This window comes from Physeter macrocephalus, chromosome 2 (genome assembly GCF_002837175.3).
Source record: "Physeter macrocephalus isolate SW-GA chromosome 2, ASM283717v5, whole genome shotgun sequence".
NCBI classification, from domain to species: domain Eukaryota; kingdom Metazoa; phylum Chordata; class Mammalia; order Artiodactyla; family Physeteridae; genus Physeter; species Physeter macrocephalus.
Window position 1 is genome coordinate 23,740,020 of NC_041215.1, and position 21,724 is coordinate 23,761,743.

Sequence of the window (21,724 nt, forward strand, 5' to 3'; positions counted from 1 at the left end):
ACAATGGGGAGGATGGAGCAAGCTGCTCTGAAGAAGTTCCAGGAACTTTTCCCCTTTGCAAAGGAGGCCCGCACACCTTGATTTAAGAAAGTTCTATTTATGTGAACCCAGATTTACACAAAAGACACTTCAGGGGTTGCTTTTTTCCTCTTTCCACAGAGATTCCTCACATAACAAAGGACGCCCCAGAAAGTTTCTTTAAATAGACTTTAATGCATTTTAAATTGAATTGAATTTCCAGAATTCAATTTGTGGTAGTAGTTTCCCATGGAGCTAAATGCCTAGCATCAGACCTTTTTTTTCCTACGATGGAAAACAGATCATAGTTGGTATTTGGGATTGGAGCTCTTTCCCCAGGAGCCCTGAAGGGGCTGGAGAGCCTGTCCTCGTGCACGGAGGGAGTTTTCACTCGGGGGAAGAAGAGGAGAGTCACCCCCAGGACTCCCAGCCTCTGCTTCTCCCTGTCAGAGTCTTTCTTCCTTTCTTCACTCTCTACAGCTCCAGTGGAGCTCATGGGCTGTGTGCGCTCTGTCATAAAGAATGGGTGGTTTCCTACAGTTAATCCAAGTGACTCAGACATCCTCACAACCCTCCTGCACATTTCTGAAAGACGTTTCTGGCATGTGCGTCTATAAAAGTTCTTCCCTCCTTGCAAATTATATCCGTTAAACATTATTTTTACACATACCATGGAGCCCAATCCTCTGAGTAAATGAAAGAGAAAGTAGAAAGGGGAGCCACCAGCCTAGATGTAGATTCTGACTCATTGGTGATGTGCTAGGTACTGCACAGATCCAGTTTACATATTTTAATGAATCCTGTATTCAACAAATATTTATTGTGCTTGATTCTTCAAGGAATTCTGTGGTTAAACAAGACTGATACCGGCCTTCTCTTACAGAGCTTATGTTCCAATAAGTTCTCCCAACAGCCCGGGAAGAAGGTATTATGCTTCCCATTTTAGAGATGTGGAAACAGAGGCTCAGAAAGGTTAACTCACTTGCCCCAAATCACACAAGTTAGTAAGAGTCAGCACTTCATTTCAGAACCAGAACTGAATCCAATCGAAAGCCAGTTGCTTGGTTTTTCTCTACCCTGTACTATTTGCAACACTTAATCGGATCAAATATAGATCACATCTGTATTTCTTTGATAATTGGAGTTTATCTGGAAATCAACAACCGAAAGAACCCTGGTTTTAAATGAGGAATTAACTAGGATGAGTCTTAGTATAATTGGAGCAAAAAGATAAGTTAATCCTTTTTCTTATATGGTTACCGTATCCCCAGTGGGAAATTGGAAATGTATGTACAGTGGTTACTAGTGAAAGCACAGCCTTGCAAGTCACACATTTGGAATTTAAAGTCCTTTGCCCAGAGAGGATCAACTGCCCTTGTGCAGGGCCTCTTTAGAAAGAAAAAGGGGGCAGGCTGATAGAAATCGTATACAGCCCTTACTGTCACAAAATACGACCCACCTCTGCTACTGCCAAGCTGTGTGCCCTTCTCAAATCCTTTAACCTTTTCTGAGCCTCTATTTTCTTCCGGACTTATATCAGGATCAAGTGACACAAGAGCAAAAAAAAAAAGAAAAAAAAAAGAAAACTTGAGAGAATTAAAAATTATACCCCAGTAACAATGAGAACTGTAACAATATGGGAACTAGGATGAGGAATAGGGGTTTTGACTGCACGGTTAGACCCCCCCCCCACCCCCAGTGCCTGGTGGAGGGCAGCTTTCAAAGGTGGTCCACGAATGGCTGAGTGAAAAAAAAGAAATGAAGGATAACAGTCTCTCTAATGAAATAACAACAAAGCGTGATTGCAGGGCACTGGCTTTGTTCCTTTCATGTGTTCCCTACAACCACTATGTAAAGCTTTATTCTAGTGAATACTGTGAGTGAGCCACACACACCATTTTTCTTTAATGTTTTTATTGGAGTATAGTTGATTTACAGTGTTGTATTAGTTTTGGGTGTACAGCAAAGTGATTTAGTTATACATATATCTATATATCTATTCTTTTTCAGATTCTTTTCCCTTATAAGTTATTACAAAATATTGAGTACAGTTCCCCACACACAATCTTTTTTGTTTTTTTTCCAGTGCTGGCATGGATTTATTTATTTTATTTTTGTAATTTTTATATTATATTGGAGTCTAGTTGATTAACAATGTTGTGTTAGTTTCAGGTGTACAGCAAAGTGATTCAGTTATACATATACATGTATCTATTCTTTTTCAACTTCTTTTCCCACTCACACTCTTAATTAAATTAAAAAAAAAAAAAAAAGGTGGCTTGCCCCTCAGAGCTGGAGTGCTTCTGGCTACTCTCAGATGCCCAGGAAGCAGCTCACGCACCTGGACGTGATCTAAGATCATGGTCTATCCCTGCCCTTGCCTAGAGCGAGGGAAAGGGGCCACCTCCATCCAAAGCCCCACTTCTCCAAGGAGCTTCAGCGTTTCCCAGACACGTTTGCACGTTTGTCTTTTATTTTGCCATTTATCAAATTTTCATTGAGCACCTTGTATGCAAGGCTCTGTGCTCCTATTAAAATCTTCAAAAAATACAGCTCTCTTAAAAATTCAGTGTTTTTGTCCTCAGGATTTCTGCCACGCTTCCTTCAGAGCTCTAGTGAGGGCTCCCTTGGGAAGCCGCACAGATGGGAGTTACAGAAGCTCAAAGCCTGTGCTGAGAAGAGCTGCGTTTCGGAGTCTTTCTCTGCTTTGGCCCTTTGTGACTGTCAAGAGGGGAATGTGGATGGATGACAGAAAAAGGAAAGAGGGCAGAGAACTGAGTCATTCTTGAGGCTGGAATAACTCTCTAGAGACAGGCTAGTGACTGTTCGGCCGAAGGAAAAAGAGAGACCAGAATAATGATCAGACAGCAATAACAATACACACATACACAGACACACACATACACACAACTGATATCCAATAATTGGATCCAATTTCTTCTCTGCTCTCTCAGCCCTCAGAAACGAGCCAGCATTTATGTGATATCCCAGGGCGGACAAGGACCCTGGTTCATGATGTCTGCATGGATGAGGGGTAGCAAAGGTCCCTGAAGTAGCACATCTCAACCCCAAGCGTTATATTTTCTGCCCATCTCCAAAATGGGATAAATTTAGTACAGTTGGGAAAAGGCACATATCAACCAGATGAAGATATGTGTAAATAAACCAGATAGACCACGTGTGGAGTTCCGAGTTATTGGTGAAATCCGAGGCCAGACACCAAAGCAGTAGGCATTGCAGTTACCACAAGTACATGAGGTGATGGGCACTCAGAAATCTGGGAGCCTCCATGCTCCCACGAAGCAAGGGCTGCATGTCAAGTGTTGGATGTTAATGCCCCTTCCCTTTTGAACTCTGTGGTTCATGTCCTTGTCCCTTGGTTCAGATTGTCCCAGGAGGACTGGAAAATGATAAGGTGCCATGTCGTGGTATTTCTGAAAACTAATTATCTGAGAGAATTCATGGAAAACTGAATGGAGTAAGGGTTCACACTTGACTAAGATTCACCATCATCCATGACAATGAATTGATCCTTTAGAAAAGTTAATAACTTAGCCGTTGTTAATAGTAAACAGATCTGAACATCAGGACTAATCAAATCAAGATTTCTGGGTCTATATTCTTTGCATACACACCTACATAACAAATTGACTAAATAAATGAATAAACACAGCTTTAATTTTGAGTATTTAACTAAAATGCTTGAGCTCTCTATTCATAGTCTATAAATGGAAAAATTTTTTATTAATAAAGTTAAATTAAATTTGATGGAATCTCATTTAAAAACACATCTGTGGGCTCTACGTTCTAGTACTTGTTTTCAGGTGAAACATTCTAAGGGTATGATTTTTATATCTCAATTATTAAGTTCCTTAGATGGATTCACAAGGGTTAAGAGCTAACTTCTATGTTTACACTAAGGTAGGTAGATTCATTGTAACTATTGGTTTCTGAGTCTGGCCCACTCATTTCTATATGAAAAGGCATTTGCATTCATGCTCCTGATCTATAACACAATGCCCAGCCCACAGAGGGCTCGGTGAAGGCTTGGGAAGTTGATGCTGAAAACTTGGCCTCTGTGCACTGGAGACGGGGTTTTGGGTGAAGTAGAAAAGAATAGCTTTATTGCTTTGCCAGGCAAAGGGGGACACAGCGGGCTCTTACCCTCAACTGTGTGTTCCCACCCTGGGAGATTTGGTGAGGAGTTTTATAGCAATGGTTCAAGGGCCAGGTTGCTGATAAGGACCAGGATGTGTGCAGGGCCTGCACTCCTTTAATCTGGCCTCGGGTGGTCTCCTCCTAATGAGCTTCTCTGGTTCCTTTAATCTGGCCTCAGGTGATCTCCTGATGAGCTTCTGTGGTTCTCTTAAGTTATGAAACTGTGACCTTCTCTCTGGAATGAAGAATGCTTCATCAAGTAGTTAACATCTTCCATTTGTTGGGGGTCTTCGTTCTGCAGAAGAGCTCAAAGATATTGTCATGTGTATCCCTTGAGGGGGAACCAGGACCCTGCCCCGAGGCTGCGCTATTGTTTCTTGGCTGTTCCTCCCTTTTCCTCCTCATCCCCTCCCTTCCCTGATTAGCAACTGTTTGAACCTGCCCTTTGGAACTCAGGGAAGGTCAAGAACAGGGGAACATAAAAAGGCTTCCATGTCCAGGAGGCCCACAGGGTCCTGCTCGGTTTCAAAGTGAGTTGCCAAGTGCCTGCAGACTCCCCATTTCTGGTCCCAGCTTTGTCACTAATGGGCTGATTCACTCTAGACAGTTGTCTTTTTTCTTCTGAGTTTTAGCTTTACCTTTTTGTCTTTGTGATCAGAGGACGGGGCCAAGTGACCTGTCAAGTTCCCTGAACCTCAATGATTCTGTGACATCAAGTGCCTAGCACAGCATGAGGAATACCAAAGATGGGAAAAACAAGATTCCAGCTACCAAAGTGTTCCCAGTACAGCTGGGAGTTTCAGCCACTGAGAAGGCATAGTGGGCCTCTCCTCTGTGTTGCGTTTAAATATGTGATAAAGGTGGGAATGTCTAATGATGGACTTGCAGGCATCAATGAGAAGTAAAGAGAGATCAGAGGGAAAGAAATCTATGTCACAAATGTATCACTATCATAAGAAACTCACTTGAAAAGATTCTGAAGAAAATTCCATCGTAGATAGTTTGTACTATCTGAGAGTTATTCACTTAGATTCCTTTCAACTGCGTCAAGATAGCCTTTTTTAAAAAGTCAGTTTGCAATCCCATCTTAATGCTTGAACCTCCCACTTTGTCCAAAGCCACCCTGTGAGCTTTACAATGAATTTAGGGATTCTGTTTTGCCCACCGCACTGTTGTCTCATTGGGATGCGGCCATTCCAACTGGCATTTTGATATTTGAGAGAAATTATTGTTCTGTCTAGTTTGCAGACTTTCCACTCGAGTTTTCTCTCAGAATTCGTCTGCTTTCCAAAGTTCTGCTTCAGAAAGACACCTGTCCATGGAGGAGCGTCTCTGACCTGATAAGCACGCTTGAGTTGTAAATTATAAGGAAGAGTTTTGTCACAAGTCACAGTTTTATGAACTTCAGAAGGGTTAAATAAATGGTCAGACCTCACTGATTTGGAAGCTTTGGCATAGACGGTCTATGTGACTGAATATTTTTTAAAGGACTGAAGCTTAAGGCTTTTCAAATTTATACTATAGTTGAATTAACAGCAAATAGAATATTTTTCAGTCTGTTTTGAAAAATAAATAAATGATTTATGATTGGCACTGCTTTGCACATCTAAAGCCAAACATCCAAGTTCTTCCTCTTCTCCTCCTCCAGCTCCTCCTTCTTCTTCTTTTTAAATAAAGCCTTGCTTGGAGGAGGAAAAGGAGGGGAGAAATGAAGAGATGGAAGAGTTTGAAGAAAGTCTAAGTTATGATTGCAGTGGGGTAAACACAAAAACAAGCTGTACTGGCTCACAGTCTCAAGGACAAGGTTTCAGAAGGGTCTGGACTAAGCTTCTTAGGGCAAGGACTGCTCTTGCCTTTACCTGCCTTGAGCACGATAGAAGGTGTCAGTTGAATGAATGAATGATATTGTGGTGAAGAACCACTGCAGAATGGCTCTGACACTGAGGGTCTGGGAGAAGGTCCCAAAGCCAGGAAAGCGCCAGGAAACAGGGGTTGGCCTCTGACCGACGGCTCCCACTTGGTACCAGTTCTGAACTTGAGAACTTAGGTGAGTGGATGGCATCAAGTTATCATCCTCAGCACAAAGTAGATATAATATCTGTTGAATAAATGAATGCAGAAACAGACATCCAAGTTCTTAAAAGCGTGTGTGTCCTTTTCATAAAATTGCATGTTTTTGCTGTAAAGTGATGCAGACTCAGTGGATTTCAGATTGAATAATCTTATATTTCCAGGTAGTCGGCTCCAAACCCATGAATGTTTACAGTGTTTGCTCCTCTAAATCCTTGTGGGTGATCAGAGAAACTATTTAAAAAATAGCTTGGGGTCAGAAACAACTTAGGATCCATTTTTTTACCTCTGAAAATCAGGAATCTGCAAAATAAGAATTGTGTCACTTTTCCTTGGCATTGAATTGTGGGCTTTTTTTTTTTTTTAATCAGTAAATATTTTCACGTGCATCTATAAAAGACACTCCTGAGTTGGTGTTCTTTTTTTTTTTTTTAAATGGTGTAACAAGTTTTAATTCAAAATAGACACTCTGAAAACAATAGGCTAAAAAAGAAAGAAAAAAAAACTTGAACAAGCTCTTTGAATTTATAACAGAGCACACCAACAGTCACATACCAGTTTCAGACTGCCTCAGAAATGCACATTACAGCAATGACATGCAGGTATTATATTTAAAAAATCCATATGGTAACATTATCTGATTTCCCAGAGACTGTCTTATCTTCTGAGTATGTTGCACAGGTGCCTGGGCTGTGTATCACCAGCACTACAACTTAAGGTCTAAACTGCATGGTCTCCATTACTGCTTCTGGTGCTTTAAGTTATCTTATATTGCGTGAAAAAACCGAGGCTTAGCTGTCCAAAGGACAGTAATACACTTGAGCTCCTTAGCAATACCCCATCCCATTAACCTGGATAGCTAGGCTATGGGAAAGCCCTTTTCCCCAAAGTGACTATTCACCTCTAGGAAACTGTCAGAGATTTAATACACCAACCAGGAGACTAGCTCCAGTCTACTCATTTCACCTTGACCCCTGAAAACCTGTGTTTAAATTTCAGTTAGTAGCCTCACTCAGGGGTCAACATTTTATTCCTGAGTAACACAGTCCTTCCCTTTCACTGGTTTATGAACAGTTAGGTTAGGAGGAGAGCTTGTGTGTGTGTTTTCAGTGTTATGTTCTAAAGGCACTAAAGATTTATTGTCATATCTTTGAATGGAGAGAAGACTTATCACCATATCAAAAAGAGGGGGAAAGTCTACACTGAGAAGTATTTTTGTACCTACAGAATTACTTTATTTGTAAAATAACTCTTGACTTATGAACTTTAATACTAGGTTGGTTTTTGATGACGTAGCAAGAAGATGTATCTGCCTGGCATGGGTTGTGTTGCATGACCTTTGAAAATGTGGTTATTCCACTTAGCTTGTGCATTTTTAGGAACCAGAGATGATTGAGACAGAAAGACAGATATATTCCACTCTCTTGGGGGTAGTAGTTTAACTTGAGAATAATCTTTTGGAGTTAAATATTTATCTCACATCCAGATAATCTAAAACTTTTCTTCCTGATTAAAGGCTGGTCCATTTTTCCAAATTTGGTACTGGGTCTCAAGCCCAAAACGGTTCATAATCCTTTGGTAGTAGTCCTTATGACTTTGGTCAGATCTGCAAAAGTTGCAAACAAAAAGCTAAAGCCATGGACACCTGGCCGCTCCAATTCAGTAACTGGAATGTTACCAGTAACTTCCCAGTTAATCTTACAGGGCCACCTCCTCCCATGCAAAGAAAACAGTCTTGGCTTGGCAACCTGTATTAGAGCTCAAATAAAATGTCAGCCAGCCAGTTCCTTGAAACAAGAGGTCACAGACCTGGGCATGGCTGCTACATTTCATATAGGCCTGGGTTATTCGTGAAGCAATAACACAATTGTATCTGTGGAAGCCAAATTAACGAACTATCAAAGCTTATGAGATAATCATATCAAGCTCGGGATTATGAGTTGATCACCTCTTGGAGAAAGGGGGCAAACTCTCTCATCTTCTTCTAGACCTTCAGGTCAGAGCAGCTGAATGCAAGACACAGGGTGGAAACCACTTCCTTCTTCTCTTACAGAATGTCTTTGCTGCTTTTTCTTTTCTTTCCCTTTTATTTTGCACCTCTTCCCCATTTCTTCCCTCACACACATTCTGCCTAATTGCATGTAAATATAAATATCCTGAAAGGAATCCATGAACTTGTCTGGACCCCCTACCCAGGGCCTTGTTCAGCAGATTTGCTTATCAAAAATCTGTGGCTCTTACCTTACCTTCCAAAATACGAAACTCTGAGAACTACCACTAGCCCTTGAAAATGTAAGGCACCGCTCTCAAATGCTGAGCGTTTACAGATACAACCTCAATTTTGCAGCATATCTGTTTACGGGCTTTTTTTTTCTCTTGACAAAAACCTCAATCACTGAAACCTGGCATGAAATTTCAAAGACTTAGTCCCTGCGAGAAGCTACAAGATCAGAGAAGTGGAGAATTTTAAAGCTGGAAGGGGTCTTAGGTATTTGAATAGATATTAAGCATAAGCCCAGCTCTGCAGGTCGTACTTGCTCATTTTGAACATTCTGGTTTGTGTTACCTGAGGTTCTTTGTGTCTCTCTGAGGACACAGAGACAAAATCCCCTGTGGTTCCTTCTCTATTATCTACTGGAGACAAAGGCCTGTTATCAGAGCGTAGTTAGCTGTGCTTTGAACTTGTTTGCCTTCTTCCCAGTTGGTCACAGTCGTATATAAAATTTGGAAATGCCAAAATTGCCCAAGCAACCCACAAACAAATCTTTTGGAGGTCTAAAGCAACTTCCGCATTGTTCTCTGTGCTTGGGAATGGCAGACAGCAGATCTGCCGCTGTTTGAAGCAGCCTTTCTTATACAGCAGATGTGTCCTGTGTGACAAGGTCATCGGTGAGGACCAGGGAAGGAATGCCAGAAAAAGTGGGGAGAGGCTGGATCACTCTTAGCACTCTGTTACTTCCTGGTGGGCTGCTCTCTGGCAGGGGTTTGGGGTGGGAAACCCTATCTGTGAGCATCTTATTCAGCCCATTCATAGCTGGCTCATGACTGAACCTTGGCACGCTGAACTCCAGGCAGGAGGCCATGGCAACCTGTTTAATACCAATGTTCAAAACAATCTCCTTGTAATGAGGGCGGTATTAAGAAAACAGACCTTCTGCCTCACTCTGGCCAGAGCTGAAAGACGCTAGGCTGTGTTGTAGTAGGGCTTTTCTTTTCTCTTAAATCAAATTTTGACCATCCTTTATCCTCGACTGTAGATGAGCCATGTCTGATATTCGGAAAATAAACGTGTGGTGTCAAATTTTCACTGCTAATCTTTTAAAATTGGCAATTGCCTTCGTTCAGTTATATGTGCTCTAACCCTATCAATCTGTATAGTGCTCGGTTTCCATGGGAATAAGCTCTGCACGTTCATTCAGCCCAGAACCTGAATTAATTCAGGAGGCTGTGGTTATCCTGATACTCAGCGCTAAGCAGTTCTCCTGATAGTTAGAAATATCATCTGTGTTGCTCCGTTAGACAAACATTTCTCTGTTTTGTGTTTTGTATTGAGCTGGTTCTTTTTCTGCAGATGGATGACTAATCTTATTGTGCCTACTTTCTGCAAGAAGTAGTTCTTGGCAGAGATAATTGCCTTTTTTTTTTTTTTTTTTTTTTTTTTTGCGGTACGCGGGCCTCTCACCGCCGTGGCCTCTCCCGTTGCGGGGCACAGGCTCCGGACGGTGGGATCCCCCCGGACCGGGGCACGAACCCGTGTCCCCTGCATCGGCAGGCGGACTCTCAACCACTGCGCCACCAGGGAAGCCCAGGTAATTTTCAATCAGCAATTAACAAGGAGCACAGACTTGGGTTCAAGAGGTGCCCTATGTGTCACCCGCAAGGTTGACTGTTTCCTGGGTAAGCAGGATTTCCATTTTTCCTACAAGGCTTTCTCCTGCTCTGAGCAATCAGGGATTCAACAAAGATTCAATGAGGGCTGCTTTGTTCATTTCTGCTTGTCTGTAACTAATGTCAAAAGTTGACTTTGTTTCCTAATATCATCTCCAAAAGAATTTTGTTAGATATATTTGACTGAACCACTGGTAAAAAAAAAAAAAACAAAACAGAGAAACAACAATAACAAAAACCACAAATTTGTAGCCTGAATATTAATGGATTTCATGCACACCCCTGGCTTTAATGAACTTCTGAATAAACATATGATGATCTGTCAGAGCTAGTGTATTACATCATTTAATAATACGCTTGAGACATCGTGACATTATAGGAGGCAGGCATAACATTTTGCCTGGGAGTAACCAGTAAGGAAATATTTCACTGCTTGTTTATTTTAAATGTAATTTTTAGGTAGTCATTCCCCCCTGGTCTAGCATTTACACTATTCAGATGAGTGAGAGGGTTTATTCCTAAGTGTGACGAATTGACATCCCCAGCCATCCCCTCCATACCCATGTCTCTGGATTGAATCCTTCTACGTTATCCTGAGGACTTTCTGTGCGCACGTAACCACAGCCCTTCAGAAACAGGCTGTCGTGAAACAGCAGCGTCATTAACCGAAGAAGCTGCTCTGGCATTGGGCTCTACAAATCTCACATGAGCTTAAGTCATGCTAGCTCTCGGTAGGGAACAGCTGGTTATCAGCTCATTCTGAGTGTGGGAGCCTGTGCACGTGTGGCTCGGTCAAGTCGCCATGTCAGCTGCGCTGAGCATGGGTGCGCTCCTGGTCTGCACAGCTCTAGTTCTTGATGGCTGGACGACAGGGCGTCCTATCACGGAGCTCGGCCGGAGCTTGCATTTGCAGTCTCGCCTTTCAAATAGTAATTGGAGAGTTGTGCTCTCCTTCCCACAGACCAGGAGCCTCGTCTGGATCTGGCAGGATGTATTTTCTAGCCCCTCAACCTCCCAAGTGGCATTAGCAGTAGCCTTGATTTTTTTAAGTACTCAAATGGCTGTCTTCTGGCATCTGGGAAATCAGCAACTACATTCTTAGCAGGAAGAACAGGAAGGGCAGATCTGAGAGGCAGAGGTGAATGTGTTTATTCATTCAGTCGGCAGCCATTTAGTGAGCATTTGTTGTGTGCTACGTGTGTGTGTGTGTGTGTGTGTGTTCATAGAAATGAAGCACAGTCTTTAGCCATGGGAAGAGGTAATTAAACAAATACTTTATCATCTAGTGCTATGTTTACTATGATAGAAAGAGAAGGTGCTGGGGACACACAACGGTGAGTGGTTGGAGGTCTCCCTAATGGGATCAGGGAAACCTCCAGTAGGTTTAAACAATAGACAGGAGATTGGTTGGAAGATGACAGAGGGAAGGCTGTTTTGGACAGAGGACCGCGTAGGATGAGGCACAGGGGTATGAGAGAGCTAGTGTGCTTCAGGAACGGCAAGCGGATAGGCAGGGTCAGGGGGTGGCACGTCACCAGAGGAGAAGTTGGACGTGAAGCTGGAGAGGGTGACAGGAGCCAGGTCACGAAGGGTCTGATAGCCTGTGCCAAGGAACTGAGTTTTCCAGTACAATGGTATACGATGAGGACTGCCTTCTAGAATCACACCTGGGGTGAAAATATGAAAAATGGATCGAAGGGGTGCCTGACTTGAAGCCTGGACTCTGGTTAGCAAATATTTCTGTTAGTTTAGGAGAAACCCAAGAAAAAGTTGAGCTAAGGTCATGGCAGGGGCAATGCAGAGAAGAAGGCTATTGTGAGAGGGAGGATTGGGAAATTTTGGTGGGCAAGAAGGGGGAGTGGAGGAAAGTCTGAGGCTCCAGGTCTGGGCCAGATAGGGTTAGTCTCCATTAGCAAATTAGTTGCTTGGCCTGACTGGCTTTTGGTGTGGTGAGGATGGACAGTTAAGGCACAATGAAGAGTCAGTCTTGAGTTGCAGAGGCAAACCTGTGTCTCTCTAATGGCAAAAAGAAATGGAAAAGGGGCCCTACGTGGGCCTCTTAATCCCCATTCCAGAGGCTGCATTATGGTCCATAGCATCATCTCTGAACAGGAAGGCCTGCCAAAGAATGCATGTTCACGTGGAACAAGCTAAAGAACTACCAACCTATTCTCATAAATCCATCCTTCCCTGATGTTAGAATGAATTCTTAGGTAAGTAAGAAAAACTTGACCTCTCTCTCTGTTTTACTGCTTCCCAGAAAGTGAGCAGGCTTCAGGTGATGGAACACAGGAGAGCTGGCTGAGCTCGGACGTTCCGGGTCCTCCCTTTTGTCAGTCTTTGTACCTCATCTCGGTCGCATCACCTATTCAGTCTGCCTACTTTTTTTCCTTTTGATGGAGCTGCACGTTCTGATTTATTACTCTCCTGTGTACTGTAAGCAAATGGAAAATTTAGTTATATAAAAGAGTTAGTGGAAAGTTTTTAATTGTGTAAGACGATGAGGACTGAACACAAATGGCTTTGTAACTGCAATCATGAAATGCAGTAGGAATCCAGCAGGAAACCCTGGGATTCTCATTCCTTCCTTCTTTTTTTTTTTTTTTTTTTTTTGTTCAATATTTATTGAGCACCTACTATGTGCCAGGCACCATTCGCAGAGTTTGAGACCCATCAGTCAAACAAAACAGATACAATTCCTTGCTCTCATGGTGCCCACAGATTGGGTTTACAAAATATTTTAGTAGTGTCCATACTGTCACCAGATTTCATGAGCTTGCCAGAGTCACGGTGAGGATAATGTAATAGCCTTGAACAAGAATGATGTGGCGATATTTAGTTGTTGGCTAATGGTAACTGTTACTTTCAGCTGTGTTTTCTTTTTCCTATGCGCAATCTAGTTTCTTCCTGCCCTGTGGACCTATACTGGCATTTGTGCCTATATTATTTTTCAACTGCTGTACATCCGGCTCTGCCTCCTACCCATTGAAGTGTATCAGCAAAATGTAAATCCTGTCAAGGTCAGAGTATCATCTAGAATTGCAAAAAGTTGCCGGACATGTCTCTGAGGGCACAGTGACCGAGCTACACCCAACTTTGCACTGCCACTCCGTGAGATATTTATAACACCACCTGACTGCTTCAGATAGAGGAACTTAAGCTGAAATAAACAGAAAGCAGTTTGTCAGATTTAGCAGTGCAGAGGCCATTTAATGACCTTCACCTTGGAAAGAAATACATGGAATGCTGATAGCCCTGAGCTGAGTCACATGTACCTTAAACAATGGCCCTCTCCTTGTGACTTCTGTTTTGGGCAACAGCAAAATGGCTCTGACTAGTCTCTGGTGCTCTAGTCCAGGAAGGAGTTGTCGGAGAGAGGTACTTAGTCTATGAATTTCTTTTTCAAGGAATTGTGGATTCACATAACTGGATTTTATATTAAATCAGCGAGAGTTAAGGAGTTAAGAGCCACGGAATCGGAAGTTTTAGAGCTGGAAATGCTTTCTTCTTTCTGTATATTATCTCATGGATTATACCCAGCAACCCTGTGAGGTTAGCATGATTATTCCTATTTTGTAGATGAGGAAATCGAGGCTTGGAGGAGCTACATGACCTTTGTTTTTGGTCGTGTAACTAGAAAGTGACAGAACCTGGAAGGAATCTATCCCTGATAACTCCAAATCCTGTGCTTTTTGGACCATGTTATGCTGTCTTCAAAGACCATTGATAGGGAACATAATGTGTCATAGGCACTGTCGGACATAACTGAAAATCAAAGGCATAACCCCTTATTACAAGAACCCATAACCCCGCTGACAGCAGCTTGCATTCCCAAACGCCCTCTTATAATGTCTTCTCTTTAAAACCATGCCATAAGGTAGGTACCAATGCTCGCATCCCATTTTACAGTGGAGCTTGAAAAACTAGTTTACAACTAGTGAGTGGAAGGGCTGGAATTAGAATTCACATTTTTTCCTAACTCTGTGGCTGGTCCAGAGATGACATGGATGTACATGCAAAACAAAAACAAACCGGGATCCTGCATCCTGCATCGGGTGCTGGTGAAGCAGGTATTATGCAGAGTCGGACAGTCAAAAGAAGAGTTGGGTCAGAGAAAGGAGGAAGCATTCTGGCCTGGAGTTGCTGGGAAGACCTTCCAGAAAGCCGACGAAGAAATGGGAGTTCCTGGGGGAAGTGACACAGAGAAGAAATGGAAAAATAACCCTCTTCCAATAAGAGCAAGAAAAGTGCACGAGAGAGATTTAAGCACATTTGTTTCTCTTCTCTCCTCCGCCACCCTCTGTGCTGTTGAATTTGCTCCTCGCCATGTCTTCTCCCAGGACTTTCAGGATTAAGCAATGCCTGGCCAAAAAACAAAAGCAGAATCATCCTATTCCCCAATGGATTTGACTGAAAATTGCTAATAAAATTAGATGCAACTCCAAGAGAAGACATTGGAGAAGAACCAAGCTGGATCTATAAGGAGCCCCATACACTAAGCACGTGAAGTGGCACTCATATTTATGCTGTGTCAAGGTCACTTCACTTGCATCTTACCATATCACTCTTTGACCGTCACTACTATCTGAACAGCTGGATGTGTTTTATTGGGGAAATGCTTTTTCTCTCTGTGTTAGTGTTTCTGCACTAGTGCTCTGGTTCAGTAATAAGTATGAGACCTTTTGTTGGGAAAAAAAAGACAGAGATTTAAGCACATTTACAAAGAAACGCATTAAACTTTCACATGCCTTTATGAACAACATAAAGAAATTGCAGACCCATATACGGCAAGCGTGCGGCCGTCCTCATCTGACAGGCCCTGCAGGGGGGCAGTGACTGTGTTGTCTCTTGTTTCCACCTTAGCCTGGCCCAGTGACTTTAGCTGGATTCATCATCTTGAGGCTCTTAAACTATGCTCACATCTCAGAGCTAAGGCTCGCTAACCCTTCACATCTTGTCAAAATTCCGTCCCTCACATGATAGGGACCGCTGTTCAGAGAGCCTTCCCTGACTACCCTGTCTAAATTACCTCATGCCAGCCACTCAAGAACCCCAATTCCTGCTATATTTTCGTTCAGGGCAATTGTCATTACCTGACATTAATTATATACTTATTTATGTGTGTTTTGTCCATCTCCCATGCCAGGTAGCAAACTCCACAAGAGCAGCTTTTTATAACCCTTTTTTCTTAGTGCCTAAAAGAGGGCCTGGCATGTCAGAAATGTCCAGTATTTATTGAATTAATGAATGAATACTGACTGATGTGGATAAGACATCTTAGGTGGACATGAGTTGAGTTTGCTTATGTTCTCTGTCTCTCAGTATCAAATTCTCTTCTTTTCCCACTTTCCAAATTGAGTGTTTCCCTGACGTCTCTTCTGGTTCTTTTGGGAAAATAAGCAGACATACTTGAGACCTCTCCTTGAGGAAAACTCAAAGCTCTTCACAGAGACCATGAAGCAGATTACAAACTCAGAGAATACAAAGCAGACAGTCAGAGCTTGGGTCCACGAGGAAGACTTGGCTAAAAAGGAACATTGCCTTGGAATCGGGCACCAGAAACCTTGTAGCTGACTGTGTCACTTGTGTTTTCCTGGGGCTAGCGGCCTAGGTCTGATGGGTCTGTCCACTGGTGTTAAAAATATTGGCTTAAGGCTGACTGACGATGCATGAGGTGCCTGTTTCTCCCAGTGTCCTTACTTGACTTTCCATCCACGCAAACCCTAAGTCTCTTGGGTCCGGACCTTATGCTGATGGTGTACAACATGTTCTGTGCAATGGAGATTGTGCCTTGAATTTTGGATGGGCTCTTTTTCGCCTTTGCCCTTCACCATTCTTTCTCTTTCCCACTGGCTCCAGTTGCTTAGAGATGCTCTTCGATTCAATCAGAGCCTTGGTGATTCTCTTGGACTTCTTTGCACACACCATCATTACCACAGAGCAGGCGTTAACTGCTCACTCAGCAGGCCTGAGAAATCGGAAAACAGTATTGATAGGATTCACCTGTGTTGTTTTCTGGACCAGCTTTGGAATCACCCAGGGATAGGTGCTCCCTTAGGGTTCTAGAGAAACTGGTGTCACCATAACTACTCTCGATGGCCCATTCTTAGCCTGGCTGGGGACCTATGTCCTAGACAGACTTCACTCAGGATGTGGGAGTGAGGGTTGCTGCAACACCTGGGCTGCATCCAACTCCAGGGTGTCAATCATTGATGCTGGCACAGAGAGCTTTGCCATGAGTACTCCTAACTTGGACATCTGGGAAATTGTTATGTCAAAAAGGAAAAGACTGCCAAGGGGAAGTCCTTGACCCTTTATAGGACTGGTGCTCAGTCTCTGAGACCCCTTGGCCCCTGTTCTGCCAGCATCCTAAGACTATTTTCTCCCAACCTCCTCCATAGCCACCTTTGCCCAGCACCCTTGAAATTCCCCTTTGGGCCTGCCTAGTCTTCTGTGTGAAATCGAATCCATAGGTTAACAGACTTGATTATCACAATTTCCACCACTCAGGTTGAATCTTGGGTTTCTGGGTATTCTGCTTTCCTTGGTAAATTCTTAGGCATATTTCTGTCGCCATGCCCATTTCAAATTGAAGGCACCAGCATCCAGAGCCTTGGACATTTAGATGGATTTACTCAGTGTCCAGTGTGTGTGTGTGTCGGCGGGGGGGGGGGAACCAAAGCCACATATTATACGTGATTTCTCTGGGCTGAGATTTAGGTCATTTGGGATCAACTTTAAAACACAAATGAGGACCTCCCCGTTGGCCCAGTGGTTAAGAATCCACCTGCCAATGCAGGGGACACGGGTTAGATCCCTGATCTAACCGGGAAGATGCGGGAAGATCCCACATGCCGTGGAGCAAGTGAGCCCATGCACCACAACTACCTAGCCCCTGTGCCACAACTACTGAAGCCCGCACACCTAGAGCTCGTGTTCCACAGCAAGAGAAGCCACCACAATGAGAAGCCTGCGCACCGCAACGAAGAGTAGCCCCTGCTCACCACAACTAGAGAAAGCCTGCATGCAGCAATGAAGACCCAACGCAGCCAAAAATAAATAAATTAAATAAATAATTTTTAAAAAAACGTATCTATTACCTCACATAGTTACCTTTAAAAAAAAAATAAAATAAAACACAAATGAGTACAATTGACCCTTGAACAATGCATGGGTTATGCAGGCGGATTCTCCATGCAGTTGAAAGTCTGCATATAACTTAACCCTAACACTGTGGTTCCTCTGTCTCCACGGTTCCCCCATATCCCTGGTTCACATCTGAGGATTCAACTAACCTCAGACCATGTAGTACTGTAGCGTTTACTTACTCATGCAAAAAATCTGCATATAAGGGGAAAAACCCATGCAGTTCAAACCGGTGTTGTTTAAGGGTCAGCTGTAGTAACCTGGGCAAATAAAAGGAAGAGATTCAACTAAAGATTGTGTATGGTTTCTTTCTTGCTACTTTAAAATTCTGTGATTCTATTTTGCTGCAGGAAGGCCATGTTAATGTGAGTTAGAAGTAAAGATGACTAAAAAATGCAGTTCTAGGAAAGCCTTGCTTTCATACAGGAACTTTTGCGAGTCCTTCGGGATGGATGATTGTCTTTTCTCTCAGATCTTCCCAGAAAGATTCCCTCTGTAACCCATTTTTAAGTTTTATCTCCCTGAACATAGACTCGTTCCTCAGAGTGTCCTTCCCTCATGTAAGATAATTTGCCCTTTGGGGGCATTTTCAGATAATCTAACCTTATATCTGCAGAAAAGGCAGATATGAACGTTAGGATCCTGGCTTTAGACAAGCATATACACCTAGAGTTTCCATTTACTGTTGACTGATTTCTTAGCACAGTTCATAGCAGAAGCAGAGGAAATATCCCATCTGGTGAGACTCCCAAAATGCAGATGTATGTTCCTTTTCGTGATGAGAGGGGTGAAGTATGAGGGAGACATTTTGCATGTCTAGGCTAGATGGAAAAATGTGCATTTTTTGCCCTAGGGAAGTCTAACCATAACTTGGAGTCCCAGTTTTAAATGTTTAGATTTACTCACTAAGTGGTCCATATCAGGGGCTTACAGACTGCTTTTTGCCTGCTTAATTGAACTATAGTCAATGTGCAATCAGTTGCTCCTTGACCATCCTATGCTAGAAGGCTTTTTTTTTTTCCATCAAAGATGATAGGGTGATTCAGGAGGTTGAAGGACCTGGGAAAAACAAACAAAAAAACATTTCTCCAAGCTAAGTAAGTAAAACACTCCATGAAAATAATGTTAGCAACTAATAGTAGATAATGTCTATTGAGTGTTTACTCTGTGTCATGCACTTTGGTAACTACATATAAAGCTCATAACTGCATTTCTGTCTCCATTTTGGGAAATTAAAAGGAACAACAACAACAGTTGACGATCAGAGAAATATTAAGTCACTTACCAAAGGTCATGGATCTGGTACTCGGCAGAGTGGAGAGTACAATTCTGTCTGACTCCAGTACCTGTGCTCTTTACCCACAGGCCATGAGGCCTCTAGTCAAAGGCTGCACGTTCTGCCATCTTGAATTTGTGAGCCTTGGGAAGGAACCTTCAGTTGGGCACCATGGACAAGGAGGAGGGAATTCTGTGGTTGTGGACTTCTGAGAATTAGACTAGGTGGCTCCCTTGTTGCTGTTGCTATATCCAGGAGGTTGAGGACAGCTTTCTCACCATCCCTTTAAGCAGCTGTCCTAGGAGGGGGAAGCAGTGGCCATGAAGCTGCGTGTGCTTCAGTTTGCTTCATCTTCAAACCCCTTAATGCCCTTCCCTAGGGGACTGGAACTTAAATATCTGGTGGGTAAATCCAGTGTTCCTCCATTGCCCAATAGCCAACATTCTCTATAGTTTCATACAATATAACATTTCTGGAATTAGAGGGAATTCTTACAGACTGTCTAGCTCTATCTCTTTTACCCTCTGCCCATTTTACGGAAGAGGCCTAGAGATGTTCGGGGGCGTGCCCAAGAAAGCATGAGTAATTAGCACCACCACCAACAAATACCTTGATTTTTCTAATTCCCACTACAGTGCCCCTTTCATATCACTTCTCAGAGGCAACATTTACAAATCCTGCCCTTTTTATTTTTTCTTGCCTTCCTGCTTAAATTTCTCATTGTTTAAAAGTATCTCCTCTCTACTCCTCCTAAGTTTTGCTCATTTTTCCCTTCATTGTGTCTATGACTCTTCCTGTGCTATTTTTAAAGGCACATTAATGTTGAATAATGTCCATTCCTACAGCTAGTTTTAGTTTGTATTTTCTTTGTGGCAGGGAGGGAAGTATGAAAGAAATGTGGGCTATGAACAGCTGTTACTGAGTTCTCCAAACAGGAAAGTGTCCTGGGCTATTTATAAGCCCTGCTTTCAAAGATGCAGGACAGGGCATTGCCTTTTACCCTTGCAGCGTGCTGGGCTGTGTTTTCCAGGGTCCAGTTGAGAAAACCTTAGTTATTGTTTCTTCAAGCGTTTGTCTCCCCCGAAGAGGGACCCAGCCAATGACTGCCCTTGTGAAAAAGTGTGGGAAGACTGAATTACAGGAAACACAATGACCTATTGAATGAACTGGTATCCATCAATGAGTCTAGTGGATAGATTATGAATTGTTTTTACCAGAACCAAAACAAGCTTTTCATAATGCCTGACACTATTTAACTATATCAAAGTCTGGGCTTTTTGCATAATTGCTGAGGGGAATAGATATTTTTAAAAGTTCACTACTCAACCTGTTATAGAATAAATTTTTGATGACCTAACGAGGTCAATTCAGCTGACTGAATCTGAGTTCTATATTTACATGTGTTGAATGCTAACCCATCTGTAGTCTGATTCTGTTTCAGACAGTATGTTTAAGAGCTTTTAGTCGTTAAATTGCAGGTAAGGGTACAAAGGATTTCCAAGAATGTACCTCAGGTGACAGAACGAGTGTTTGTCATCATTGTCACATGGCCAGCTCCACACTGTTGGAGTTTGAGCTTCCATTCCAAAAGAATAAAAAAAATCATGATACTGACGCAGCTGCTTATAGCAACAACAGCAATAATAGTGAAAGATTTCAAATGAAATTAGACCAAGAACTGAGGGGTCTTCCTTAAGATCTTTTTTCTTTAAAAATAAACAAACAAACAGGGCAAGTGATATTTACCCACTTTGGCATTTAGTGTAGTCACTGGCAACTCAGCTTTCTGAGAAAGAATACCATGGACTTTTATAGGAGGATCAGAAACTAGCTGTGGTCTATTCTCTTCTACATATTTTCTATGTAATCTAGTCTGTGTATTTTCTTCCATGTCATCTGTTCTTTTTGGACTTCATCACTACCAGTGTCTACATAGCAGCCCTTTGACATAGACAGAGACATGTGGTGTCTGTGTGTGTGTGTGTGTGTGTGTGCGCACGCACACACGCGGACACATATATCTGCATGTTTGTCAATTAGCTACATAATTTGGAAATGATTCACTCAACTTCCTTAGCCCATAGTTTGCTTCTTTCAGATGGACGGATCATCCTATCTACCTCACAGAGTTGCTGGGTATATCTTATGTGGCAACTGACTTGAAGACATCCTTGAAAGTTACAAGTGCTGATCTAGCATAAACTAATATCTTGTTAATGGAGTTTATTAATTTTGGGCTGACTCTGCCATCCCAACATTCAGCAAATAGGATACCACAGGAGATGTTTTCCATGCCTGTTGATAAATTTGACCAAGCTATCCATATACTGTTGGGTTCCTTTACAGTCAACTCAGGCCTGGGAGAAGAGCCAATGTTAATAGTTTATTTTGTGGCCATGAAACATTTTTTCTCATTGAAGTTAATGGGCTTTAGTTTATGACTTTGACCTTGCCAGTAGTTCCTAGCCAAGTGGTAATGCTGACACTGAGGCCACATCTCTAGTCTCTAAAGTTTGGAGACCCTGTTGGTTTCCTTAGAAGAGTTTGTATAGTCCTGCAAGCAAATATGGATACTTCCTCACAAATACGGTCATCTAGAAGCTGCCAAAATCTGATAAGATTGATCAGTTTCATGCTTATGGGTAAATCAGTCCATTTGGAGAGTTCTTGGAACACACCAGCCGTCTGCCTTTCCACACTTCAGTGATTTAGAGAGCCAGGTGTGCGGTCTAGGGGAGGAGGAATTCTAGCCTAAATAGTTCCTTTAGAGTGCCTTACCATCTTTCTTTTCCCCTACAGAAGTAGTATCAGTGTAATTACATAGTCATTGTTTGTTCATTATTTGTCTGTTTTCTTTATGACTATAAGTTATTTGTGGTCAGGGAGCAGTTTGTCTTATTATTCCCTGCTATTACCCAGCACATAGCCGTTGAGTGGCACATTGAAGGCCTTCATGAATGAGTAAATAAATGATGGCATGGTAGACATAAACAACATCAGGCCAGAAAGGGAAGGGTTTGATTTCTTCAATTTGCAGATGAAGAAATGAAAACACAAGGATACTAATGATTAGCCTGACTTGGCCATTTTTGATACTGGCAGTGTTGGGTTGGGCTTCTATCTTGATTTCCCCACTTAGTCTATGGTTCTCTTTATGGGGTCATGCTT

At 42.5% G+C, this 21,724-nt stretch overlaps 1 protein-coding gene and 1 pseudogene across 7 annotated transcripts in view; both read left to right on the top strand.

The window, feature by feature from the left end:
- Positions 1-21,724, top strand: part of NCKAP5 (NCK associated protein 5) — a 1,103,171-nt gene that overhangs the window by 172,527 nt on the left and 908,920 nt on the right. The gene's annotated exons all lie outside the window — the stretch shown is intronic.
- LOC102990312 (60S ribosomal protein L39-like) lies at positions 14,078-14,616 on the top strand (annotated as a pseudogene).